This window comes from Ambystoma mexicanum, chromosome 2q (assembly GCF_040938575.1).
Source record: "Ambystoma mexicanum isolate Mex_15411 chromosome 2q, UKY_AmexF1_1, whole genome shotgun sequence".
NCBI classification, from domain to species: Eukaryota; Metazoa; Chordata; class Amphibia; order Caudata; family Ambystomatidae; genus Ambystoma; species Ambystoma mexicanum.
Genome location: NC_090924.1, coordinates 435799338 through 435812570, shown reverse-complemented (window position 1 = coordinate 435812570; position 13233 = coordinate 435799338).

The window sequence follows — 13233 nt, the reverse complement described above, 5'->3', positions numbered from 1 at the left end:
AGCCCATGGGATTATCCGCTAATTGGGACCAAGCTTTGAAGTTTATTAGGTCCAAACTAATGGCAAAGCGATTGAGAATGTCACTGCCTAAGTAAAAGGCGGCAGTGACGTCTCGCACGACCCAACAATTAATGACTATGCTCTTGTTGCCTATGGAGATTCTGAGCACACACCTGCTTGGTAGGAGATGTTTGGATTTGGGTGCTTCCAGATCCATTTCCCATTTGTCTATCAGTCTAAATGTGGGAATGGCTGGATCTTTTGGGAGTTGGCGGAACATGGCTTCGCTGATGAAGCTCTTACCGTTGTTCACACACACTCGGGCGAGAACAGAGTCCTTCCCTTAATTTAACTGAACAGGGATGAACAACTGCTCTCCAATTTGCTGAATATCAGCCAAGCTTTGAGCTAATTTCTCATCTTTCTGGACTATCGGAGTGGGAATGTCTGATTGTGGATTGCTAAAGAATTTCAGAGTATTTCCTTCCAGTGTGGAATGCCACCTTAAACTGGGAGGAAGGTTGATTTGCAGAAATAGAGATGACCCCCCATCACCAGTTGGTTGTCCTACTGCTATTACTGTCACGTCTGGAATTTGATTGTTCTGGAAGTGAAATTCTACTTGGTCAGATTTTTGTTCAACCATGTGGCATGTGCCGTTTAAACTAACATGGTTGACACTCTGTTTTAACTTTATTGGTCGGCTAGTCTGGGTCCAGAGGACCTTGTTTACGCAATCTATTGAGGTTACAACCTTTGCAGGAGGTCATTCCCTAGTAAACAAGGGGTGCCCTCTGGAGTCACAACTTTGACCGGGTGCTTCACCTTGTGTCGCCCAATTTTAATTTCCAAATCCGCAGTTCCCTTCGTCGGGAATTTCCTTCCCGTCAAAGTTCTGAAGTTGTCCAGGAATAGAGGTGAGAGGAATTTGGTAACTCGCCCCCCTTCCTGAATTTAGTTTATCAAAGGCCTTTTTGGACAGAAGGGTAGCATGGGATCCAGTGTCCACCAGTGCCAAAATTGTACCCTGCCCCTGTACTTGTACCGGCGCATAGTATCTTCCCTCCTTCTCTAAAGGGGGCACAGATAATGCACATTTTTGGACAACTGGTGGGTTAATTTTATAGTTTTGGACATTGAGAGAGAAGAAATTTGGGCAGAATTCTGTGGGGAGTCTTGGGAATCTGCAAAGAAAAGGTGGCAACTAGAGATGGGAGAAGTTTTGAGTTCCCCTGGTTCCGGTTCTTGGCCGCCCCCCCCCTTTTTGGAGGCAGTCACCAGGATGGGTTTTGAACCAGGGGATTTTGATGCTGTTGGTTCTGGTATTGGATAATGGGCGGCGCTAACACAGTCCCCACATCTACCGAGTCTGGATTTGAATCCTTTGGGACCCATTTTTCCTTGGGAGGAGTTCCCCCATCTCTGAAGGAGAAGATCCTTTTCCCAGGATCCTCTGTACCTCCTCCTCCAAATGGGTCTGTTCGGGTTCTTTGTTTCTCCTACCCCCCCCTCTGCTCCTTGGGTGGCAGACTTTCAGGGGCAGGAGATTTTGTTTCCGGTTACTGGGTTTCCAGGGGCTGTTTACAAGTGGGGAAGGAAGCTTCCTCCAAGGCTTTACACCCCCCTTCCCCTTGTGCCTCCTCCCTGGGAACCGGTGGGTTTGTTTGTTTGTTTGTTTGTTTTATTAGCATTTATATAGCGCACATCAGTCCGGGGACATCGTGGCACTTGTTACAGTACAGTCTTATTTACAGAGTCATAAGCAATGTATATACAAGATACAATAGTTAAATTATTTACATTTACATTCACAATATGCATTTACATTTCTGGTTATATTACAATATACATGTCAGGGTGGGTGAGGAGGTCATGGTACTAATTAAGGAGTGTGGATCTGAGGTTGTTGCGGAAGGCCGAGATGGAGGTTTCAGCTCTGAGGGTGGATGGGAGAGAGTTCCAGAGTTGTGGTGCGATGTAAGAGAAACCTAGGTCTCCAGCAGTGGCTCTCTAGATGCGAGGAGTGTGTAGCTGGTTGGTGTACTGAGATCTAGTCGGTCGGTCGGAAGTGGTTCTAGATAATGCTTCAGATAGGTAAGTGGGAGCATTGTTGTTGATGCATCTGTGTGTGATGGTAAGGATTTTCAGCGTGATTCGATCTTTGACCTGAAGCCACCGTGCTGTGAGTCTGGCAAGGGATATATGGTCCCTCTGGGGATGCTCAAGGTGGCTCTGGGGGCGTTATTTTGGATGATTTGTAGTCTGTGGATGTTTTTTGCAGAGGTAGCGGCTAGGAGGGCATTACAGTAATCGAGTTTAGCATCTATGGTTGCTCTTGCTATGGCCACTCAGTTGGGGGTGGATAGGTAAGGTTTGATGGCATTGATGAGTTTGGGGCTGAATGCTGATGCAGAGGCTATGGCACTGACTTGTTTGTTCATTGAAAGGTTAGCGTCAATGTGAACCCCTAAGGTCTTGATGGATGGTGATACCAGTATGGTTGAGTTGTCTATGTTGAAGTTGGTTGTCGGGGTTCTGCCCATTCTGGAGCACCAGGTCCAGAGTTTGAGGCATTCTGTGCCGGCATGCCCATCTGGGGGTTCTGTAGAGCCCTCAGCATGCAACCCAGATCCTGTGCCATGTTTTGGACCTCGCGCTCAAGCTGTGAAACCATGCTCAGGCTGATACGGGTTCTGTTTTCTCCCCTGGGCTGATCCTGGGAAGGGTAGCTATCCCTTCTCTTGTTTGAAAGCTGAGGATGTTCGCTTCAAAATGACATTTGCATTTCGTTTCTAGGACATACAGTTCAAAAGTTACAGAGGTTTTAGTGAAGGTAAATTTTTCCCAAAAAGGGTCAAGATTTTACAAATGAAAGATGCGCTTTAAAGATTAGGAACCAAGATGGATTTATACTAAGGGGCTATGTAAGTGCAAGATACCCAACTGAACAGCCGCCAGAATGGGGCGTCTTCCGCTCTGACTTTTGTGCGCCAGGACACTTGACTTTCTTCAGAAAAATATCAGCGCATTGATGATTATCATTACAATTATCACAGACTATATAATGAGAAGTATTCAGGATGGACACAAGATTCTACAATACAGTTCTGGATAGGTTGAAATTGATTGAATAGGATAACTTTAAACTAAGAGATAAGTATGGACAGATCTATATTAAATACTCACTACTATGGCTTTGGAATGGAAAGGGCCCGTCAAAGATCTGGTCAAGGGTTTGGCTGGGATTTGCTTGCCACCGGACAGGTCTCAGGCGTTTGGTTCTGCTCTCAGAAAGGCACTCGGGTCTGCATGGCCTCTTGGACTGGATCTGACGGGTTCTGGGTTACAGCACTACTTTACCGGTTTGGATCTCTGGTTCTAGCATGGGTTCTTGGCTAGAAGCAGCAAAACAATGGTTTAGGCCCCATGGAAGTTTAGGGGTTAAATCAGGTTGCAATATTTTAAAGGCCAGCTGAGAAGTGTTCAGCTTTTTGGATTGGGCCTTTTGCTTTAGGGATCTAGAGTCTGGTTCTGGAGTCTGGTTCTGGAGTCTGGATCTTCCTGCAGGGTGCTTCGCCAGTGGATCAGTGATGAGTGAATGCATGTCCTTTGCCTGTCCTCAGCAGTCGCTATTTATCCATTTTCCAAAGTGGGTGGGGAGGCTGATTGTATATGCCCAACCCTCTAAGGATCTGATAGGTCAAAGAATTCCCCCTCCCCTGATTTGAGAAAGGAACAGTGTGTCATGATGTGTCATGTTTATGGCTTAGGGAGAAAACCTCCCCTTTGTCTCTGTACAGTATATCTTATTTTTCATAAAAAACATATTTCCGATATCACAAACTTGTTGATAGTACATATACACATCACAGATTGTCTAAGGTATGTTTCTGTCCAAATCTTATCTTCCTACGAGGTTTGGTTCATAAATGACAGTTTTTCACGCTTTTGGTTGGTTACACATTTTCGGATCTGTACAATTTTATACACATACATGCACATACCCTCTGGGTATATTCCTGTAATTTTTCATGTTCCTAGCATAATCACAATAGCTACAATATAAAAAATGTTGTGGTTCAGTCTCAGAACATCTGACAGATTCCAGATTAGTTTTAAACTGTGAGTGAATTTTTCATTTTAATACCCTATAAATCCCATATCTTTATCAGTTCTGTACAATTTGCTATAAGTCTTTTTCTAAAACATACAGTTACTTTAGTTTAAAATCCACATTTTCAGTCTGGCCCGGCTCCAAGGCTTGGCTGAGTCAGAGAGTCACATGGGCTTCTTCCTGCCAGGGCAGTTGATGTCAGTCACACCCAAATTAACATTTTCATTCAGCTCAAGGGAGTCCTTTGTCTACACTCAGAGCAACATGCCAGAGTGCCCCTCCCAGTTCCTTTCATACCAGCCTGCCAGTTTCTCGGCAGATGGCAGGGGGAAGATTCCTTTGTTGGGTAAAAGGGTGTGGAATGTCTTTGAAGCCCAGTGTGGCTAACATTAACTTTTAAACACAATGACTGAAATTGTTTTGTCCTAAAATATAAATTATATTTTTAACAAATACATCAACCAATTTCTTAATTCAAGCCTTTTTAAAATATAGTTTCGAATTGTATCCACCTCTTAGGCTTCTGATAGCAAGTCTTTCTTTGGCATATATAGCTTTTGAGACACAAGTTTCACCTGTCAGATTTAGAGATCGCCAGCATCTGACAGATGCGAGTAATGGTATTGCACCCATTTTTGACATAATTTTCCAAGCAAGCAATCTTCAATGTGGATTTTCTTCTGATAAGTTTACTTCTGTGGACATTGTATTTATGTGGATTCTTGAAGTAGAATGATGTTTAACACCCAACAAGGAGGTTGGGTCTTTTGGGAGGTTTGCTAGTCATGATTTTTGCAAATTTGAAATTTGACAACCAAGAAAAACAGATTTTCACACAGCTCTATGTTTCTTTTGCAATCAGCCTTGCTCTGTGGGCAGCCAAGTGATGGGTTTTGGCAGTGGTCTCCTGTGTTTCCACTGACATAGGCAAAAGTGGATGGCGGCCTATTTTTCAGATTTTTACTGCACACATTTGGGTGATCTTTAGCGAGCAGCATGCTTTCCGGCGGCCATTCTGATGTTCCTGATGCCAGCAATGCACAGTAATGTTGCAGGGCCTGGACTAGTGGGTTGAAACATCCCACACACCGAAGGACTCCAGCCCGTCAAACCTTTATATTTATCTCCTCGCATTTTCCTCTTCCCAATTTATGCCACAGACACAACTATAACTTCTGTGGTGGTGGGCCTCTCATTGCCCTAACCCAAAGCAGGCCCACCACTTAAGAAGTGAGTGCACATTTGTATGTAAAGCAAGTTTATTGTACAATCAGCCGAGAGGCGCTGGATGATGCTTTAGTCAACCTAACCAGAGCCTCTCCGAACTACACAAGTTGACACATTATATACATTATTGCAATAGTTAAAACACTTGCATATATTTTATTTTATTCCACCCCCTACATGTGATTGGTCAAGACCTATACAAAAGAAATCCAATATTTCTCCAATTCCCCTATTTTCATTGGTCACGATAATCTTTACTACCATCTTCTGGTCATGTGTACAACACACCCCTTTTTAGGATGTGTCCATGGCAGTTCATGACATCATTATACAATTGCACATTCACATACAAACATAATTCATTACAGGTTCCACCTGGCTTGAGACCTCCTTAACCCTGAACGTAATTGCACATGGTTTGCAAGAGTATTTCAAACAATATGAAGAGGGGAAGAATAAACAGGTTCCCTTTGAACTGACGATAACCCTCTTGCTGGTGTCATTGGAACATTATAATCAAAAGTCATTGGAACATTATAATCAAAAAGATTACCAATTTAACAAGTGTGGCCTCTGGTCACATCCTGAGAAAACAATTGAAACACATGAAGTATCGGTCACTCAGGCCTCGAGCGTCACTTCACCCCAGGTTTATTGTTGGTCAAAGCAAATGGCCGTATTCCTTTGAACAATAAATAACAAACTCCTATGCACTTAAAAAGATTACATCTGCCTTTTGCGATACTGCCAAGCCATAAAAACCCCAGGCCGGCTTGTTGGCTTGACCATCTGCTTAATGTTGCTGTTAATAATTACCTCTCCTTTGGCCTCCAACCCTGCTAAACCAGTATTTTCCAGTCACTTAAAATTCACCTTGCTAACCCCTGACTGCAGAGTCCAACCAATTTATAAAAAGAGTTGTGTTTAGATTTGTAAATTCCCTATGTGCGTACAGCAGTGCATGCATGTTTAATAACTATTGTGTCTTTTCGCAATGGGTTTTTCATGACAAGTCCCCTTCTCTGCATGCGCATTATGAAACTTCTCGTTGCCCAGCTTCGAGGCACCTCATAGCACACTATATCTAGATCACGTTTATTTTTCATTGGTGATTTTGACATTTATCTTGCTGCACTCGTGCAAATCTAAAATGTATCAACTTAAACACAAACTAACACTCAAAGTAACACATTGCATTAACATTAGCTATGCTGGATACATATAAAATTGCAACATTCTACCAACTTCGCCGCACCCCGAGTTACAAATATGGCATGCACAACGAGAACCCCTCTTCCTCAGTTGGATCTGTCCTGACCATCACAACATTCCCCCCTTAATACTTTAACTAATAAACCAAATTCTTGTTCTTTGAAAGCATTTTCTCACACAAAAACCTTAAAATCATCTCTCACATTGGTCCCAATATGGGAATACTCCTCTGCTGGACAAACCCAATTCCTTCCCCCACCATTTTTACAATCTACTCACTGCTCCACACAATTATCCCAACTTAGTGGAGGACAGAAGACAGCTTCGGTTTGAGCAGCCATGTGATTTGAAATGGCAGTGGTTGTAATTTTGGACAGAGTCACAGTCATCATGGCAGCTGCCTTCGGTACCTCGGCAGAACAAAATCATAAGAGCATTTGACAGGAACAAAAGATAATAATGAAAAAGACAAAAATCGGCATTAGAATGTTCACAGCTAAGCTCATCCAAGATGGTAGCCATGAAACAAAAAGTCCAACCAAGGGTCATTTGTGACTCCTGCCTCGTTCTCCATGATGACGCTAAGCTTGTGCAAGGAGCTGACAGTTTGAGTCAGGGACCCATTCTCTGAATCATTAGGAGGCACACACATACAGCAAGGGCTCCCTTTCTTCTAACAGACCCCTCCCTCCATAGCTGTTAGGAGGTCAAGGATATACCTGGCCTGCAAGGCTCTGAGCCTCAGGGCCTGCATTTCTTCCTTGATGGCACTGAAAGCTGATTCAGAGGAATTTTCAAATAGCAGGAATTCATACTAGGCCACCTGGAGTCACTTTACATTTGCTGCAGCTTGCATGCCACATGCCAGGAGGGATGAAAAGAACACGTCTGTGTGACTAAACAATCAATACTGTTCTGGGATGTCCATCAATGCTTTCGAAGATGCTAGCAAAAGATAGTTGTACTGCTTAGTTCAGTCGCAATAGTCCCTCCTTTCCATGATCAGACAGAGTCATTGATGTGTCCATGTGTGATGATACAAGGGACGCAAGGGGCACAGGGGACACAGGGGGCACGGATGTGGTTTTGAGCTTTGGGCGGGCAAGCATTAAGTGTTCCTCAGGAATAACAAGGGCAGGCACATGTAAGGTGGTGAAACTGCACACACCTCGCCAGACTGGAGGTAGATACTGCTACATTCCTTCCAAAGTATCTCCAACATGGCCGACGCTAGCGCATCACTACCGCTGCAGTGTTTCCAGGAGTTTTCTAGTTCCTTGAAAAGAGACACGCCCCCGTGGCGCTTCGCGTCTCAACGCTGACTTCCCAAACTTCGGCAAGTGTGGTCGTACTTTCCCTTGTGCTTAGTACCCTTCTGTTCCAGGTTTTGTTCAAGCCCTCTCCTCTACCTTAGCTGAATTATTAGCGCTCTTCCTTCCTGGGGTCTTGCCGCCCTTAGCGCTTATCCCTTACCGCCTTTGTACATGTCCTGGTTCCTTCCTGGCTTCCCTCCTCCCGAGACTCTGCGAAATACTGCTCTTCCTTCCTGGAGTTGAACGCATACTCACCTCGGTCAGATTTCACCTGCACGCTGGCGATGGAGAATACGCAACCGTGTCTCTACAAGACCCGAGCTGTCCGGAAGAAGGAAAAACCCCAGACCAAGACTTCGAAAGATAAACAGGTGATTCCAGGCAAAGTGTGATAGATTGAGACGCCAAGGATTGAATATTGATTCTACTATGGAAGCAGCCGTTCAAGACCTCATGAGAGGTATGCAAGAACTGACAACTGAAGTACAGAATTTAAAAGCCGAAAATGCAGCATTAAAACAACTTGTGCTCTCCAGGGATTCGGCATTCCAGGAAAGTGCCGTAGTAGGGGGTATTGTGGACAAATATGATGGAACCACCAAGACACTGCGTTCCTTCCTTGACTCATGTTTAGTGCACTTTACCTTCAAACCTTACTATTTCTCAACACCCAGGGCCAAGGTAGGATTTATAATCTCCCACCTTTCGGGAAACACATTGGCCTGGGCAACGCCCTTAGTAAATGCAGGGGACCCACTCCTGGACAACTCTGAAGGATTTGTGGATGCCTTTAAAACTATGTTTGATCGACCAGAACAGGTATACAGTGCCCAAGAGAAATTATTGGAGTTCCAACAAGGTCTTCAGGATATGTTGTCATACGTCACCCGTTTCAAACAATTGGCCAAGGAGGCTGACTGGGCTCTACAAGCCTGTTTCACTCTGCTTCGCTGTGGATTGAATGACGAGATCAAGGACGAACTTGCCCTGGTGGCCCGCCCAAGATCCTTCCAGGCTTTACTGGATTTGTCAATGCAAATTGATTTCTGCATCCAGGAAAGGAAGGCTGAAAAGAAAAAAACACGTTCCTTGCCAGCAAGAGCCCCCTTGGATTATACCAGTCCTAAAGAGACAGTGACTAATCCCCCGCTGGATCCTGAGCCAATGCAACTTGGCTCCTTATTGGGACCCATTTCTTCGCAAGAAAGGGCTTGCAGAATCAATACTGGACTTTGCATGTATTGTGCATCTGACAACCACCTTGTAAGAAATTGCCCTATAGCTCCAGCTAGGAGTTTGGGAAATGCCAGCTCCTGATCTTGAACGGAGCCCAGCATCAGGAGAATGATTCGTGCTCCAAGTTTTCTCCAAGCAAAACCAGTCAACCCACAAATAACCTGGTGATTCTTCAGGTGTCTCTGTCAATCACCAAAAAATAAATGTATTCCGTCCTGGCCCTGGTAGACTGCGAAGCAATGGGCATATTCCTTGACCATGATTGGGCTCTGAAACACCATATTCCCCGGAAGGCCAAAGACATCATACAGGCAGTCGAAGGTATCGATGGAAAACCATTAACTTCAGGACCCATAACTCAACAGACCACGGAACTGCTACTAACTATAAAAATCATCAAGAGATGTTGCACTTCGACATTATAAAGGCTGCTCATTACCCGATGCTGCTAGGCATGCCTTGGCTTCAAAGACACAATCCATATATTAACTGGGCAACAGGTTCCTTGTTCTTAGGATCAGAATATTGTCTTTCACATTGCCTGTTTCAAGGGACACAACCCCCATCCTCGGAAAATCTGGAGACTAATAAGTCGCCCATTAGAGTATCTAACGTCACCCAGGTACCTGAGTCTTACCAGCATTTCTCGGATGTGTTCTCATCAGATACCGTTCAAGCATTACCTCCCCACCGACCTGAAGACTGTGCCATTGAAACCGACGACTCTGCAGTCATACCATTCGGAAGGATGTTCTTACTTTCGGAACCTGAGAAGAGAGCCCTACGTGAATACTTGGCCACTAATCTTTCCAACGGCACTATTCGCCCATCTAAATCCCCTGCAGGCGCGTCCTTAGTCTTTGTACTAAAGTAAGATACCAAGGAACTTTGACCCTGCCTGGACTACCGGGGGCTCAACCAATGTACACGAAAGGACCGTTACCCATTACCACTCATCTCAGACATCCTGGAAGCAGTCCGCGGAGCTGTGATTTTTACCAAACTTGATCTTCAGGGCGCCTACCATCTGATCCGCATAAGAGAAGGTGATGAGTGGAAAACTGCCTTCAGGGCACCCTTCGGCCATTTCGAGTACTTAGTGATGCCATTCGGTTTATCTAATGCCCCAGCAGTGTTTCAACGTTTCATGGACAGAGTATTCTCAGACATGCTGTTCCTCTTTGTCATCATCTATCTGGACGACATCCTGATCTATTCCACGAATCTAGCAATACATCAAGAACATGTGTCTCTGGTTTTACAACGTTTACGAGAGAATAACCTACTAGCCAAACCAGAGAAATGTATTTTTCACGTTCCTATTGTTGGCTATTTGGGATTTATCCTAGGTCCTCAAGGAATTGAAATGGATCCTGCCAAGGTCGACTCAATCCTCTTGTGGCCCACTCTCACATCAGTAAAACAAATACAATCCTTCCTGGGACTTGCAAACTTTTATCGGAAATTAATTCCTACCTTTTCTGCTATTGTACAGCCCATAGTTGCATTACTGAAGAAAGACGTTCCTTTCGACTGGACAAAAGACCAAGAATCTGCCTTTCACGAGTTAAAACAAAGGTTTACTCAAGGACCCATCCTGGCTCAACCTGACATTAACAAACCTTTCCTGGTGGAAACAGATGCCTCAGATTACGCCATAGGGGCTGCCTTAAAACAAGAATCGGAAGATAAAAAAGAACATCCTATAGCTTATCTGTCTCGTACTCTAAATTCCAGTAAAACACATTACTCTGTGTTGGAGAAGGAATTGCTTGCCATCCGTCAGGCTTTTACCGAATGGCGTAATATGCTCTTGGGTGCCAGATATCCGATTCAAGTCCGGCCTGATCACCGGAATTTGCAAGTTCTTCAGTTATTGGAGTGCAGAAACAGTCGTCAGGCTCGCTGGGCCTTTTTTTTTGCTCAGTATCAGTTCCAGATAAACCATGTTCCAGGTGTAACCAACATCATTGCTGACGCTCTGTCCAGACGGCCTGACTATGAACTTGAGGTACCCTGTGCCCTTCCAAAGATGTTTCCCGATTCCATCTTTATTGCCCAGGCAAATACCTTATTGGATAATATCCGCTCAGAAACTCCTCTTTCGGATCTCTGGAAGGAATACCTTAAGACAAACAGGTGGTACTCTCGGCTAAAGACGGTTACCTTTTTAAGGATAAGAACCTAGTGGTAACTACACAAGAATTGAGATCGAAGATAATAACCCTCTGCCATGATACCTTCCATTCAGGACATCGGGGCATATCAGCAACTCTTAGACTCATTCAGAGGAACTTTTGGTGGCCCATAATGGCCAAAGATATAAAAATGTACATCCAAGCTTGCACAGTCTGCAGTCAGAATAAGTATGACAATAAGGAACCAGCAGGACTTCTATACCAACCTGCCTTACCGGACCTACCTTGGGCGACTATTGCTACTGACTTCACCGTGGAGCTACCTCCATTCAAGGGCTTCACGACTATAATGGTCACCATCGACCTGTTTTCCCATATGGCCTATTTCACTTCCTTGGAAAAGCTACCTTCAGCACAAGAAATGGCAGGAATTTTCGTAAGCTACATCTTCAGACTTCTTGGCCTCCCTTCTAAAATAATTTCTGACCGGGGCCCTCAGTATATCTCACAATTCTGGAAGTACCTATGCAAAATGTTGGGCATTTAACGTGCCTTATCTTCAGGGTATCATCCTCAAACCAATGGCATTACAGAACGAGTCAACTAAACACCCAAACAATATCTACGATGTTTCGCTTCCAAGGTACAGGATGATTGGTCTGTCTTGATTCCCGTGGCTGAATTTTCTTACGATAACTCCGACCATGCTGCCATTAAGAGCAGTCCATTCTTTTGCTCCCAAGGATTTCATCCCTCTGTCTTACCTACAGTTCTGCCTCACTCCACCCAGTTTCCATCAGTCGATCCCTGGATAGAGCATTTGGTCACAGTAGACAAGGATGTGAAAGGATATTTGGAAAAGGCCCGGATGGATGTTAAACGATATGCTGATACCAGGAGAAGACCAGGTCCAAAATATGACATTGGTGATAAGGTCTGGCTTTCCTCCAGACTCTTGCCTCAACATTTAAGGCCCAACAAGTTGGCTCCACATTTCTATGGGCTTTTTTTGATAAAAGAAATCATCAAACCTGTAGCCTTCAGACTTCAATTACCCGGCTCCTGGAAAAGGATCCGCCCTGTTTTTCATACATCCTTACTGAAACCTTATTCACAAACCACTAGGACCTCTCCTCGACCTACCCCCGTGCTCAACAATGAACAAGTTGAATTTGAAGTTTCCAGGATTTGTGACTCCAGATATAGAAGGGGTTGTCTAAAATATTTGGTGGAATGGAAAGGATATCCACCCAGTGAACGTACATGGGAACCAATGTCCAATATAAATGCCCCTCGCTTGCTACGATGGTTCCACTTGACCCATCCGGGCAAACCGGGAGGATCGCAGTTTAAGAGGGGGCATGCTATCATGATTCGATGTTTCAGTCCCTTCTTGACTAGGTGCTCCATAAGACACTGCTACATCCCTTCCAAAGTATCTCCAACATGGCCGATGCTAGTGCATCACTACCGCTCTAGTAGTTCACCAGTTCCTTGAAAAGAGACACACCGCCGCGACGCTTCGCGTCTCAATGCTGACTTCCCGAACTTCGGCAAGTGTGGTCGTACTTTCCCTTGTGCTTAGTACCCTTCTCTCCCAGGTTTTGTTCAAGCCCCCTCCTCTACCTTAGCTGAATTATTAGCGCTCTTCCTTCCTGGGGTCTTGCCGCCCTTAGCGCTTATCCCTTACCACCTTTGTATGTGTCCTGGTTCCTTCCTGGCTTCCATCCTCCCGAGACTCTGCGAAATACTGCTCTTCCTTCCTGGAGTTGAACGCATACTCACCTCGGTTGTATTTCACCTGCATGCTGGCGACAGAGGATACACGACAGTGTCTCTACAAGACCCGAGCTGTCCGGAAGAAGGAAAAACCCCAGAACAAGACTTCAAAAGATAAACAGGTGAGATTCCAGGCAAAGTGTGACACCTGTAGGCATGCGATCTGCAAGTCCCAAAAATATCCAGAAGAGCAGCCGTACCTCCAGCCAAGTAG